Here is a 16,384-nt window from a genome sequence, read left to right on the forward strand (position 1 = left end):
TGACTCCTTTATGAGTTGGTTATGGCTTCTTTGGCTCATTTCAAACAAAACCCTGGAAGCAAGCACATTTAGTTTCCGGGAATACCTTCACGCATTTTTGGCCCAAAACCTAAGTAAAAGAGAACAAATAATAGGCTAAAATCCCTACTTATCAACTCCCCCAAACTTAAGCTTTTGCTTGTCCTCAAGCAAACAAGGTAATTCCCACCTCCACAAGAAAAATAAATGAAAATTTCAGCTGTCATAAGGTGACTTCATCAAGCATCAATTGGGACTAACAATTACCCTCAACACAAATACATTATCAACAACATCATGCTATGACTTTTTGAGTTCTATAGCTCTAATATGACTCAAAAGAATCAAGAGTTGACTCAATTCATCAAGGAAGCTCGCTCTCTCACGTAGGTCATTGTGGATCCCAAACTCCTCCTCCTCTACTCTCCATGAGCAAATCTCACTTTATAGAATGTGACACTCAAAACAATGATTGTAAAGAAGTGCGCTCATCACTCTCAAAAGAATGCCACAAGTCCGGCTCTAAGTACCATAAGCTTGCCCCTTACGTAAATCACCACTAAATGTAAGATCACTCAACTTGAAATCATATAGGGCTTTAGCGGGATGTAATGAAGGCTTTTTAGATCAAGGTAGGATATAATGAACTATGATGGTTTCATCTTTCCTTAAGCACTCCATTTTCTCATTTCGGTTCATACTTTCTTGACTCTTTGAGTCATTTTCTTCTTTCTCAGGGAACTGGAGAGACACATTGTCACTCTTTCTTGTTCATGACAATCATTTTTCTCCTTTTCTCATCATTCCATGCCTTTCAACATTGTTTTCTTTGAATCCCTTCAACCTTTTCTTTCTTTTGACATCTTTTTTTTTAACTCTTCATCCTTTTCTTTGCCTCTCCTTTTCATCAATTCTTTTTGTTCTTTGTACCTTTCATCACTTTGAAATTCCTCGTCTCTCCCCCAAAATTATGTTTTTTTTTGCTAATTGCTCATCATGAATGTTAAGGTAAGATTGGGTGCCAAGAGAGGGTCATTATAAAACATATGAAAGCTTGTAATGTGGCTATTGAATGAAAAAAGTTTAGGCTCAAAGGGGTTGACTAGAGATATCATATTGGTAGGCTACGGAAGCTTTCACAGTTCAAATGGGACCAATGAGAGCCTACAATCACTTCTCAAGTCGTGCTACACTTAGAATTTCTCCTAGACAAACATTCAGGGCAAGTTCTAGATTTATTGGCATGGGACTTGGACTTGCAATTCAATATCTCACCTCTCTCTCAAGCTAATGGATTGTTAAAGAGAACAGAGTCGAGGGCCCACAACAACCCTAGCTAAGATTGAAGATCACAGATGGATCAAAGAAACCACTTGATGATAGTTTTAGTCAACTCAAGAGTCTAAAGGTCACAACTAGAGTTATTCTTTGTCAATCAACTTGTTTCTAACCATGAGGTAGAAGGTAAATGTGTTAGTACCAAGTGAAGCCTGCTTGAGACACTTTTATTCATTACTACTACATATCAAAGCAAAAATAAAAACAAACTCAATCCCTTAAGAAGGTTGTCACGCCATCCATCGTTGGGAAGAGCCACCCGGTTCACACAATATCCACCTTTGGAAAGAACCGTGACATTAAGAAAACCAAAGGCTTATTGATCATGCAAAAATGTGAAAAGAAACTAAAAACTCAAAAAGAAGCTACTAAAGGAAATAAGAAGCTAAGCTATTAAGGATAAATACAAAATAAGTTATAAAGTAAACTACGGAAAGTAAAATGAATATGTATAATAATGGAGTGAACCGAATATATACAAACTGGAGATGAATATATACATGGAATGGTAAAGTTATATACATACCAAAAGTGAAAAATAACGAAAGTGAAAATAACGATAAGTAAAAATAAAGCAAAATAGTATCATAATTATTACATGCTAGTCATCAAATCAAAATAAGACCCCCCCCCAAAAAAAAAAAAATAATAAAAGATAGCATTGTCCTCAATGCTAAAAGCAAAAATAATATTAGGGAAGGGATAGAGAGAGTAAAGAAAACTCCCTATGTGGTCTCTGTCTGCATGGGGTCAGGCTCACTAGTGGGGACCTCGGACTGCATAGGATCATCAACTCCCTCCGGGTCCTCCAACTGTATCTCCAAGTCCTCTGACTGGGGCACCACAAATCCTCTCACCGGCTCTCTGTCAACCTCCTACTCTGATGCATGTGATGTCTGTGCTGCAGGGGAAGTCTCCTCCATAAGCAGGTCCAGTGGAATATCTCTGGTAGAAGTGAACTTCTCTACCTCCTTCTTCAGCAGCTCCACTGACTCTTTTGAAGCTTGAGTCTTCTTCATCTTTTTGACCTGCTTTCCCAGCTCCTTGATCACCTTCCCATGAGTATCTAATGTCTACAGGATTATCTTTTGGTTGTCCAGGAGCTTCTTCTAGTTGTCCAGAAGCTCCTTCAATGAATCCTCCACTGATGGAGTACCTGAAGCTGTGTTGGGGCTGTCTGTGCTGCGACTGCACTAGATAAGATAGACAGGTTTGATGTAGCTGCCTGCAACCAGTTATTAATGCTGGATAGCGTCTGCGAGACCAGCAGTGAAGTCTAAGGATATACGGAAGATGAGGGCACAGATAATAGGGTTGTGACAGATGGCCCGTATGAGGGAGGTGGCATAGCAGCGGAAGAACCCTCCGTTGTGGAAGGCTCAGAACCAGTGGCCACTACCCTTGGCTCTTCAGACTGGTCAGTGGAGGTAGTGGCTTTGCCTTTGGACTTCGGGTTGTCTGCTCCCTGAAGGTTGTACTAAGAGAAGGGCCTTTTTGGCTTCACCTTAATATCAAAGAGTCTCCCCTCAACCCCTTGGTCCTCTAGGTACATAGTGATGAAATTGGGGTAAGGGTAGGATATTTCTTCCTTCCCGGTTGCCTTAGATATGTTCTGGGCCATGAGGTTCCCCACATTTATTGGGTACCCCGCCATGATGGACGCTATGAGGATCGCCCGGGAGAGTGGAATATCACTGTCATGCTGGCACGGATCAAGGCAGCTGCAGACAAAGGTGCACCACCCTTTGGCTTCAAAGCTAAGGGTGTTTCTGGCAATTGAGACTCCCGGTGTAAATCATGCCGGTGTTGTCCCTGGTATGGATATCACATCTGCTATCCATGGACGGGCTGCTTCATCTAATTCCAACTTCTGTATGTATAGAACAATGTCTTCATCATCAAACCCGACATATGTATTCAAAGTTTTTCATCGAACCGGATCTTCTTATTTCGTACATTAGTCACATAGGTTCCCTTTTTGATGTGGGCAACATTGGTGTAGAATTCCTTGACTAGGTACTCATTTGATTCCGGCAACTTGCTAGTGAAGAATTTCCACCCCACTCTTTCATCAAATTGTCTCTTCACACTCGGGTTGTGAGGGAGAAGGTCTCTTTCTATGAATTGTCGCTCAAGGGTGAGCGAACTTTTTGGCCACTATTTCCGGAATTTGTGGTAGGCCTTCTCACTCACGAACCCATCTTGCCACAATGCCGGCTTCCTTGATCTAATCAACCCCCCCCCCATGGGTATCACCTCCTCTCCTATCATCTAGAACCTCTTCTTCATCATCAATAGGAGCAGTTGTTGAGGCTGGAGTTGCAGCAGGAGAAGTAGTGCTGAAGTCTCACTAATTCCTTCTGAGCCATCAGACGACTCAGATGAGGAGGTGGGTTGATTGGCGAGACGGAAAGGTTGAGATTGAGCCTCGGGTTATTGTGCAGATTCTCCCTCGGAAATCTCCCGGGAAGAGAGGTATTCACTAGTGTCCGAGTAGTCAGCCTGAGGTCACACATGTGGGGCCTTTTTGCTAACAATCTTATGAGGTGCTAAGGGTGAAGTCTGCTTCCCTTTGCCTCGGCCTCAGGAGGATTCTCCCCTCCCTTTTGATTTGTCGGGACTACCACGAGATCGCACCATTATCTGCACACACAATTAGTGAAAGATCATTAGTATTGTGGTTCAATGAATGCTTAAATAAATGTATATGAAATGAAATAGTGCTTCCCAAAACAGTGCACCGCGGACCGCGAAAAAATTGGCGCGGCCGCGGAAGAGCCATCGCAGATCGCATAAAAATGGGCACGGCCGCGAGGAGGTTAGACTCAAACTACTAACTCTCTGATCATGGTCTTTTATGGATCGTGAAATTTGGGACGCGACCGCGAAAGATCAAACGCGGACCACGTAAAAATGGACGCGAAAGCAATTTCCAAACTATCTGAAACTCATGAGCGCGGACCGCGAATTTTGGACGCGTCCGCGTAAGTTCAAACGCGGACCGCGAAAAAATCACCGCGTCTGCAAACATGCAATATACTCAGCTCTTACAAATTAAAGAACGCGGACTGCATAAAATGGACCGCGGTCCGCGGAGTTCAAACAAAACGGGCACTGGCACATTAGAAACCTAGGGTTTTCACTAAGTGCAAAAATTAATGCAATTAACATGCATAGTTAATAACCCTATCCCCCATTAGGCATGTAAAACAATTACCCACATGAATTTAAGCATCAATTAAGCATGATTTTGATATTGTGGCATGTATTAAACCCTAACTAAAAAGAAAAATTAAAACTAAAAGAAAAGAAAAGAAAGAGATAAAATCAATGCAAAGATTTGAGCATACCAGTTGTGAAATTGTAGAGGAAAGTGGATTCTTGATTGATATGAAATGAGATTGACAGTCAAATAAGAGGAAGATGAACAATGCTCTAATGTGGTGAAAGTTTGAGGTTTGAAAAGTATAAAAGTCCTAAGGACTTTCTATTTATATCAAACCGATGGGGACCCACTGACTTACCTTAGCGCGGTCCGCAGAATTCTACCGTGGTCCGCGCTTTTTACCTTTCGAAGAACTGCTGCAAAATCCTGGGCGCGGTCCGCAGAAAACTGGGCGCGGTCGCGAATGTCACCGCGGTTCGCCAAATTAAAAATGCGGACGCGAACTCAACTTCAGAGAGTTGATATTTTGGGCTCTTCAAGTACGCATCCGCGGATAAAATGTGCCACCGCGAGATGCTAACACAGACCGTGGAATTTTGAGCGCGGTCCGCGAAATTCCCACACTTAGTCAGATTTTTCCCTGTCAAAGTCCTGCAATGCACAACCAATTCCTACACAAACTTCGCAACTAGTTAGTCTAAAACAATGCCTAATCTAAGAAGAAAATCAAAAAGAAAGAAAAGAAAAAAGAAAACGTCACATGGGTTGCCTCCCAAGAAGCGCCTGATTTAACGTCGCGGCACGACGCATGTTACCATTATCATGTGAAATTGATCAAGGCCACCATGTGGCTGTCATCAAACTTGTCGAGGTAGTGCTTCACTCGGTGCCCATTAACTCTGAAGATTTCACCATTTTTGTTTTTCAAATCAAGAGTACCAAACGGAGTTACCTGCACCACTTCAAAAGGGCCACTCCATTTTGACTTGAGCTTTCCCGGAAACAGTCGTAACCGAGAGTTGAATAGAAGAACCAAGTCACCCTCCTTGAATTCTTTGTTCCGGGCATATTTGTCATGTAAGTACTTCATCTTGTCCTTATACAAGGACGAGCTGGAATAGGCATGAAACCGGAATTCATCAAGTTCATTGAGTTGCTCTACCCGGAGATTGGCTGCTACATCCCATTCAAGGTTTAACTTCTTGAGCGCCCACATGGCCTTGTTCTCTAACTCAACCGGAAGATGGCATGCTTTCCCAAATACCAACCGGTATGGAGACATACCGATTGGAGTCTTGTACGCAGTTCTATAAGCCCACAAAGCATCGTCAAGTTTCCTTGACCAATCCGTCCGGTTTGCATTGATAGTTTTTGATAATATGCTCTTTATCTCCCTGTTAGAGACCTCAACTTGTCCATTAGCCTGGGGATGATAAGGGGTTGACACCTTATGATTGACACCATACTTGGAAAGTAAAGTGTCAAAGGCCTTATTGCAGAAATGAGAACCCACATCACAGATGATCGCCCTAGGAGTGCCAAACCTTGTGAAGATATTTTTCTTTTAGAACACCACCACACTCTGTGCCTCATTGTTGGGAAAGCTACAACTTCAACCCACTTGGAAACATAATCAACAAAAACCAGAATGTAAGTGTTACCACATGAACTCATAAATGGCCCCATAAAGTCTATGCCCCACACGTCAAAAATATCGATCTCAAGAATAGTGGTGAGAGGCATTTCATCCTTTTTGGAAATTCCACCAGCTCTTTGGCATTCATCACACCTCTTAATAAGCTCACTTGCATCTTTATACATGGTAGGCCAATAAAATCCACATCTAAGAACCTTTGAAGCGGTTCTCCCCCCACCATGATGACCACCGTAGGGCGAGGAATGGCAAGTATCAAGAATATTCATTTGCTCCTCTTCCGGGATACATCTCCGAATCACACCATCATTGAAAATCTTGAAAAGATAGGGCTCGTCCCAATAATAATCCAAGTTGTCCCGTTTGAGTTTCTTCCTTTGGTTAGAAGAGAGCTCACTCGAGACAATGCCGGTCACAAAAAAGTTAGCCACATCGGAGAACCAAGGCATACCATTCAAAGACACGGAGAGGAGATGTTCATCCGGGAACGAATCATTAATTTCGAGTCCATCGTAGGGCCTCCCCTCCTCTTCTAAGAGGGACAAGTAGTCTGCCACTTGATTATTACTTCCTTTTCTATCAATGATTTCAAGGTCAAACTCTTGAAGCAGAAGAACCCATCTCATCAACCTAGCCTTTGAGTCCTTTTTGGTCATCAAGTAACGGAGTGCCGCGTGATCGGTGTGCACAATCACTTTGGCACTCATGAGATATGGCCTGAACTTTTACATGGCTAAGACAATGGCTAATAACTCTTTCTCGATCACCGTATAATTGACTTGGGCGACATTCATCGTCTTGCTTGAATAATAGACCGGATGAAATATCTTGTTGACCCTTTGCCCCAAAACTGCTCCTACCGCAACGTCACTAGCATCGCACATGAGTTCAAATGGTAAGCTCCAATTAGGTGCGGTAATGATGGGACTGGTTTTCAATTTATACTTGAGAATCTCAAAAGCTTTCATGCAATCTTCATTGAACACAAACTTTGCATCTTTTTCTAGCAGCTTGCACAAGGGGTTCACCACTTTTGAGAAATCTTTGATGAATCTTTAGTAGAACCCCGCGTGCCCAAGAAAGCTCCTAACTCCCTTGACGGAAGTAGGAGGAGGGAGTTTTGAAATAAATTCAATCTTCGCTTTGTCCACTTCAATACCATTCTTTGAGATCTTATGGCCGAGGACAATGCCCTCCTCGACCATAAAGTGGCATTTTTCTCAATTAAGCACTAGGTTGGTCTCTTCACATCGGGCCAACACTTTGTCAAGATTATCTAAGAATTCTTCAAATGAGTCCCCCACAACACTAAAATCATCCATGAACACTTCGAGGAAGTCCTCCACCATATCCATAAATATTGCCATCATACACCGCTAAAAGGTAGTCGGTGCATCACACAAACCAAACGGCATTCGCGAGAATGCAAATGTGCCATACGAACATGTGAAGGTGGTTTTTTCTTGGTCTTCCGGTGCAATGAGAATCTGGTTGTACCCTACCCATCCAAAAAGCAATAGTAGGCGCGCCCGGCAAGTCACTTTGTTCAGCTTTCTGTAGTCCATACATACCCTCCATCCGGTGACAGTACAAGTGGGGATCAAATCATTTTTCTCATTTGTGGCCACAGTCATACCCCCTTCTTCGGCACACATTGTACTGGTGAAGTCCATGAACAATCCTAAATAGGGTACACAACCCCTGCATCAAGCTACTTGATAATTTCCTTCTTGACGACCTCTTGTATAGCCTCGTTCAACCTTATTTGATGTTCCACGGAGGGTTTGGCATCATCCTCTAGTATAATTTTGTGCATGTAAAAGGCGGGGCTTATACCCCGAATGTCAGCCAAAGTCCATCCAATTGCCTTTTTCCTTCTTTGAAGCACCGCAAGGGTGGAGTCTACCCGCACGTTAGTTAGGCAAGCAGAAAAAATAACAGGTAATGTGGAAGAAGGGCCTAAGAATTCATACCTGAGGTGTGAAGGAAAAGTCTTCAACTCCAATGTTGGTGGCTCCTCGATTGAGAGCTTTGTTGGTGGAGTCTTCCGGTTTTCCAAGTCCAAGGAAAGTTTATGGGGCCCATATGAGTAGGATCTCATTCCTTGCAACGCATTTGCACATTCAACCAAGCCTTCCTTTTCATCATCCTCATGGTTTAACAACATAGCTTCCAAAGGGTCTTCCACATTGATCATGGCACTCGTGTTATCAACTATCACCTCAGTCACAAGATCCACAAAAGAGCAAATTTCATTGCTATTTGGTTGCCTTATTTATTTGCACACGTGGAATACAACTTTTTCATCGCCCACTCGGAAGGTGAGTTCCCCTGCTTCCACATCAACCAATGCCTTCCATGTTGCTAGGAAAGGTCTCCTCGATATTATAGGCACCTTATAGTCGACTTCGTAGTCGAGAATCACAAAATCAGCAGGCAAAATAAACTTGTCAACCCGGACTAGAACATCATCAATAAACCGAGTGGCCTTTTCATTGTCCGATCCGCCATTTGTAATCTCAATACCTAGTGTCTTGAACACGGAATATGGCATCAAATTAATACTTGCTCCCACATCACACAAGGCTTTTGCAAAATCGGTGCTACCAATGGTGCATAGAATTATAAAGGCACCGGGATCTTCAAGCTTTGGAGCCATCGAGTGCACAATGGCACTCACTTAATGAGTCATTTTGATGGTCTCACAATTCATAGATCTCTTCTTAGTTACCAAGTCCTTCATGAATTTGGCATATCCCGGCATTTGTTCGAGAGCTTCCACCAAGGGCACATTGATTGACAAACTTTTCATCATCTCAATAAACTTCTTGAATTGGATTTCATTATTTTTCTTTGCAAGCCTTTGAGGATACAGTGGAGGAGGCCTTGGCAAAGGGGCCTTAGCTTTAGGCACTACCATTTTCTGTATGTCTATCACGTGTTCTCTAGACGGGTTCACATCATTTTGAGTCTCCTCCATGTTGTCATCAATATCGATCCTCACTTCATCATTCACATTCTTATCATCTTCTTGCAACACAACATCTTCACTCACAATCTTATTTGGATTAGAGGTACTTGCATCTTCACCTCTACCGCTTCTTGTGGTCACCGCCATAGCATGGCCTGTATTGTTCCCACCCTTCGGGTTTACTACCGTATCACTTGGTAGTGCCCCCTTAGGGAGAGTATTCAATGCTTGAGAAATTTGACCCATTTGTACTTCCAAGTTGCGAATAGAGGTAGTATGGGAGGATATTTGGGCATCGGAGTCAGCATTCCTTTCCATCATTTGTTTGAACATACTCTCTATCCGCCTAATCTCATTGTTTGAATAACTTTGCCCTTGAGATGAATATGGAGGCGGATTGTTGGGTTGTTGATACATCGGGGGCCTTTGAAAGCCCGACCCCCGGTTGCCTTAATTATTATTATTCCAACCCCCTTGGTTTCCATTGATGCCCCAATTGTTATTGTTGTTCCCCCAATTCTGATTGTGGTCCCCCAATTGTTCGAGTTGTTGTTGTTTCCATTGTTCCAATTCCCTTGGCCTTGGTTGCCCCAATTTTGATTGTTCCCTTGCGATCTCCATTGTTGATTTGGAGCATTGCTCCGTTGACCTTGGTAGTTATTTGCATATAACACTTCCTCACTTTGATCATCATAAAAATCGTCTTGATTGTAACCACTACCACTTTGCTCATATTGATCTTGATTGTTTTGCACTTGTTGACCACGCTGTCTCCTCTTGTTGACCATGAAATTTACCCCTTCTATGGCATTTACTTGGTTTGTCCCTTGAACTTGCTAAAGCTGGGCCTTTTCTAACTGATTCATAGTAGTTGTCAACTCAACTATGGCTTGTCCGTGATCATGAAGTTCTGTGTGAAGATGGATGACATTAGGGTCACCCTAAGGAACATTTGCCCGACTCTGCCAAGCTGAGGATGTGTCAGCCATCTCATCAAGTATGTCACAAGCATCGGCATTAGGCATTTTCATAAAATTTCCCTCAGCTAGTTGATTCACCACACACTGGTTGGTCGTGTTGATGCCCCTATAGAATGTCTGCTGAATCATTGCTTCATTCATATCATAGTTTGGGCATTCCTTGACCATTGTCCAGTATCGCTCCCAGATTTCATGTAGGGGTTCATTAGGTTCTTGTTTAAAGGCTAAGATCTCATCCTTCAATGCTGCCATATGACCCAGTGAGAAAAACTTGGCTATAAACTTTTCTGCCAACTCATCCCACGTGTGTATGGAGTGGTTGGGTAGCCTCTTGAGCCAGGATAAAGCTTTCCCTCGAAGTGAAAATGGGAAAAGTCTCAATCTCAGAGCGTCCTCCGACACGTTCGTCTGCTTGCTCCCCCAGCATGTGTCTACAAAACCCTTTAGATGCTTGTATGCGTTTTGATGAGGATCTCCAGTGAAAAATCCCCTTTGCTCCAATAGGGTCAGCATGACATTTGTAATTTGAAAATTGCTTGCCCGAATCCGGGGCGGGACAATTGCACTTGCGTAACCTTCATTGGGTAGCACCTGGTGTGCTTCCCATGGAGGATGTGGGGGAGGGTTTGGAATGTTGTCATTAGCCTGGCGGCCTCTTCTTTGAACTTGAGGTTCTAGATTAACCTCTTCCTTACCATTGTCATCTACCTCCTCCCCCGGAAGAACATGTCCGAGAGCATCATTATGAGCCATTTGGTACCTAAAGCGATTGATACACAAAAGTTAGAAAAACAAAAGGAAAGAAAAACAATACACACAAATAGTTAGATAGATAGCCAACACCGTCTAACTCCCCGACAACGGCCTAGTGTGTCATGATCGAGGCCAAACCTACACCACTATAGAGTAGCGAGGATGGTCAATACAGTTTTACCCAACGAGGCCGGGATTGATTTCCACAGGGAGTTAATTTGGCTTGGAATTGGGTATCTAACTAATCTAGATATATGTGTTGTTCCTAATTGCACTTCCAAACATTTTTGCAATTGATTCTATTTTAATTTTATACTATTGTATGCTGAGTGTAAGCTAAGTACAATATTTGGTGAAAGTTTTCAAGTGTTAAAAGGCACTAGGGAAGTGACTTCCGCCTAGGTGAGTATCTAATGGGTATCAAGAATCTAGGACAAGCTTTTTAGGATTGGGGTCGTGATACAACCATCACACATAAGTGCTCACTCTATACCTCTCGGTAGTTTGAGTAACTTTGCCCGATTTGGCTTTCTCAAGCCCAAATGGGTGTTCATATAATACAAGTGAAATTGGCTCAAGTCGGTATTACTATCTCTAGGTTTAACTCTTTAATTTGGGCTATCAATCTCTTGAGTTCACCCCAATTCCTTGTTAGCCTGATTTTCCTAGACTTAGTCCCCCTTTCTTAAGAAGAGCTTAAGTCATAAAGGCATGAGTCAGCGTTTGCAACCACTAAATCTACAATTTTAGCAAGAATTAGGCTAAATATTACTAACTCATCAACAATTAAGACCTAAAATTCAAGACCCATTAAATACCCATACTAGGGTTGGGTCACAACCCTAGCTATGGGGTCTAGCTACTCATAATTACAGCAGAAATTAAAGATAAAGATGAAATATAAGCCATAATATTAAAGTACAAGATGAAAATCTAAAGTTTGAAGGTAAATCTACTCTAAATTGCCAAAAAGGGGAAAAACCAGTCGTTCAAGTGCTCTACTAAAAACAACTTAACCTAAAATGGATAAAAGGATCTATTTATACTAGGCTAAAAATTCCGGACAAAAATACCCCTGGGAGGTTTCGCGGACGCGTAATTCTGACTGCGTCCGCGCTTGGGCTTTTGCGGCCGCGTAATAGTGAGCGCGGTCTGCGTTTCTTCATATCTGGGCCTGGGTAGATCTTCGTTTCACAGACCACATAATGTTTACCGCATCCGCGAGAGATTCCTTTGCGGCCGCGTAATTTGGACGCGGACCGCCTTCTTTATTTATACCCATCTTGTAAAGTCTCTGAACCTCGACAAACACTGTTCGCTAAATGCCAACTACGGCCGCGCCAGTCACTTCGCGGTCGCGTCTTTCTGCCGCTCTCAGCGCTCAATTTTAGCGCTCAAAACAGCCTCTCTGAATCTCTATTTCGCGGTCCGCGGAATAATGGCCGCCTCAGCGATGATAATTTTGCGGCCGCCCTTTTCTATCGCGGTCTGCGTTCCACAGTTATTGTCCAGACTTGGCTTTTGTTCAAGTTTGACTCCTTTATGAGTTGGTTATGGCTTCTTTGGCTCATTTTGAACAAAACCCTACAAGCAAGCACATTAAATTAGTTTCCGGGAGTACCTTCACACATTTTTGGCCCAAAACCTAAGTAAAAGAGAACAAATAATAGGCTAAAATCTCTACTTATTATATCGCCTTGGGGTGCTCCTGTCTTATTTGTGAAGAAGAAGGATGGTTCTATGCGGATGTGTATTGATTACCGCCAGTTGAACAAGGTTACAGTGAAGAACAGGTATCCTTTGCCACATATTAATGACCTATTTGATCAGCTTCAGGGTGCCAGAGTGTTTTCTAAGATCGACTTGCGTTCAGGCTATTATTAGTTGAAGATTCAGGAACCAGATATCCCAAAGACTGCTTTTAGGACTCGGTATGGTCATTATGAATTCCTTGTAATGTCATTTGGGCTAACCAACGCCCCAACAACATTTATGCACTTAATGAATAGTGTATTTCAGCCCTATCTTAATTCTTTCATCATTGTATTTATTGACGACATTCTGGTGTATTCCCGGAGTCGGGAAGATCATGAACAGCCTGAGGACTGTGCTTCAAACTTTGAGAGAAAAGAAGTTATATGCAAAATTTTCAAAGTGTGAATTCTGGCTTGATTCAGTGGGAGTTTTAGGTCATATGGTTTCGTGCAAGGGAACCAAGGTAGATCCGAAGAAGATTGATGCAGTGCAGAGTTGGTCCATACTGTCCTCAGCTACAGAGATCCGAAGTTTTCTTGGTTTGGCGCGATATTACCGTCGCTTTGTAGAGGGATTCTCATCTATTGCAGCACCTATGACCAGGCTGACCCAGAAGGGTGCTCCGTTCAGGTGGACAGAGGAATGTGAGGAGAGCTTTCAGAAGCTCAAGACAGCTTTGACTACGGCTCCAATATTGGTATTACCTACAGGTTCAGGGTCTTATACTGTGTATTGTGACGCGTTACGTATTGGTCTCGGCGCAGTGTTGATGCAAGATGGTAGGGTGATTGCCTATGCGTCCAGACAGTTAAAGGTACATGAGAAGAATTATCCGGTCCACGACCTTGAGTTAGCAGCTATTGTTCATGCCTTGAAGATTTGGCGGCATTATTTATACGGTGTCCATTGTGAGGTCTATACCGATCACCGGAGTCTACAACATCTGTTTAAATAGAAGGATCTTAATTTGCGACAGAGGAGATGGTTGGAGTTGCTTAAGGATTATGATATCACCATTCTCTATCATCCTGATAAGGCCAAGGTAGTGGCCGATGCCTTGAGTCGTAAGGCGGAGAGTTTGGGCAGCTTAGCATATTTATCGGTAGCAGAGAGGCCTTTAGCCTTGAATGTTCAGGCCTTGGCCAACCAGTTTGTTAGACTGGATATTTTCGAGTCGAGCCGAGTTTTGGCTTGTGTGGTTTCTCAGTCTTTTCTTTATGATCGTATCAGGGAACGTCAGTATGATGACCCCCATCTGCTTGTCCTTAAGGATATAGTTCAGCACGGTGATGCCAAGGAAGTCACTATTGGAGATGATGATGTATTACGGATGCAGGGCAGGCTATGTGTGCCTAATATAGATGGTTTGCATGAGTTGATTCTCCAGGAGGCTCACAGTTCGCGGTACTCTATTCATCTGGTTGCTGCAAAGATGTATCAGGACTTGAGACTGCACTATTGGTGGAGGCGGATGAAGAAAGACATAGTGGAGTATGTAGCTCGGTGTCTAAATTGTCAACAGGTAAAATATAAGCATCAGCGACCGGGTGGATTGCTTCAGAAGTTAGAGATTCCAGAATGGAAATGGGAGCGGATCACTATGGATTTCGTTGTTGGGCTGCCACGGACTTAGAGGAAGTTCGATGCAGTTTGGGTGATTATGGATAGGTTGACCAAGTCAGCTCATTTCGTTCCTGTAATGACTACCTACTCATCCGAGCAATTGGCTCAAATCTATATTCGCGAGATTATCAGACTTCACGGCATACCGGTATCTATCATCTCTGACAGGGGTATACAGTTTACTTCACGGTTTGGAGGGGTGTACAGAGAGAGTTGGGTACTCGAGTAGAGTTGAGTACAACATTTCACCCTTAAACAGACGGGCAGTCCGAACGCACTATTCAGATATTGAAGGATATGCTTCATGTGTGTGTGATAGATTTTAGGGGTGCTTTAGACCAGTTCTTACTACTTGCTGAGTTTTCTTACAACAACAGTTACCAGTCGAGCATTCAGATAGCTCCGTATAAGGCCTTGTATGGTAGGCGGTGCCGGTCTCTAGTGGGTTGGTTTGAACCGGGCGAGGCTAGGCTATTGGGTACAGACTTGGTTCAAGATGCCCTGGAAAAGGTTAAGTTGATTCAGGATCGACTTCGTACAGCCCAATCTAGACAGAAGAGTTATGCGGATCGGAAGGTTCATGATGTTGCATTCATGGTTGGTGAGCGGGTCCTGCTCCGAGTTTCGCCTATGAAGGGTGTGATGAGGTTCGGGAGTAAGGGCAATATGAGCCCTAGGTATATTGGACCTTTTGAGATTCTTGAAAGAGTTGGAGAGGTGGCTTACAGACTTGCACTACCACCTAGTCTCTCTGCAGTTCATCCGGTACTCCATGTTTCTATGCTTCGGAAATATCACTGCGATCTGTCTCATGTGTTAGACTTCAGTTCAGTTCATTTGGACAAGGATCTATCTTATGTTGAGGAACCAATGGCTATTTTAGATAGGTAGGTTCGAAAGCTGAGGTCAAAGAACATTGCTTCCGTGAAGGTTCAGTGGAGGGGTCATCCGGTCGAGGAGGCGACTTGGGAAACCAAGCATGATATGCGCAGCTGCTATCCACACTTATTCACTAGCTCAGGTACTTTTTCTAACTCCTTTCGAGGACGAACGTTTGTTTTAGAAATAGAGAATGTGATGACCCAAAATGTCATCTTTAAAGTTAATAATTAATTCTGTATTCTAAGACCTCGAAAAGCACTATTTATCATTACTCGACTTGCGTGCGCAATCCGTAAAATTTTCCGGAAAGTTTTTATGTGAAAAATGAATTAAAATGTGAATTAGAGCTTTAAGACTCAACTGAGTTGACTTTGGTCAACATTTTGAGCAAACAGACTCGGATCAGTGTTTTGATAGTTTCGGTAGGTCCGTATCGTGATTTGGGACTTGGGCGTATGTCCGAAATTAAATTTTGAGGTCTCTAGCCCGAGATATGGAATTTTGATAAAAAAATTAAAAGTTTAAGTTCAAATAGTGACCGGATGTCAAATTATGTGCAAATGACCCCGAAATAGAATTTTGATGATTCCAACAGCTCTGTATGGTAATTTTGGACTTAGGAGCGTGATCGAAATTTTATTTGGAAGTCCGTAGTGAAATTAGGCTTGAAATGGCTAAAATAGGAATTTAAAGTTTGGAAGTTTAACGGGGGAATTGACTTTTTGATATCGGGGTCGGAATCCATTTCCAAAAGTTTGCATACCATTTATGACTGGTGTGCAAAATTTGAGGTAAATCGAACTTGATTTGATAGGTTTCGACATCGAATGTAGAAGTTGGAAATTTTTAAGTTTCATTAAGCTTGAATTGGGGTGTGATTTGTGATTTTAGCGTTGTTTGATGTGATTTGAGGTTTCAAATAAGTTCGTATGATATTTTAGGACTTGTTGGTGTATTTGGTTGAGGTCCCAAGGGCCTCAGGTGAGTTTTGGTTGGTTAACGGATCAAAATATGGACTTAAACAGCTGCTGCAAATTTTCTTCTGCTGAAAAATCGAGCCCAAAAATCGAAGGCCAGAAATCGAGCTGAGGATCGAAGTCAAGGCTCGAGAGCCATAATCGAAGGCAAGCTCGAGGCTATGATCGAAGGCCTAGGCTTGATTCCAGGATCGAGGCCATGATCGAAGGCCCAGGCTCGATGCCATGACCGAAGGCCCAGGCTCGAGCCTGTGATCGAAGCCACGA

The sequence above is a fragment of the Nicotiana tabacum genome, chromosome 19 (assembly GCF_000715075.1).
Source record: "Nicotiana tabacum cultivar K326 chromosome 19, ASM71507v2, whole genome shotgun sequence".
Lineage (NCBI taxonomy): Eukaryota > Viridiplantae > Streptophyta > Magnoliopsida > Solanales > Solanaceae > Nicotiana > Nicotiana tabacum.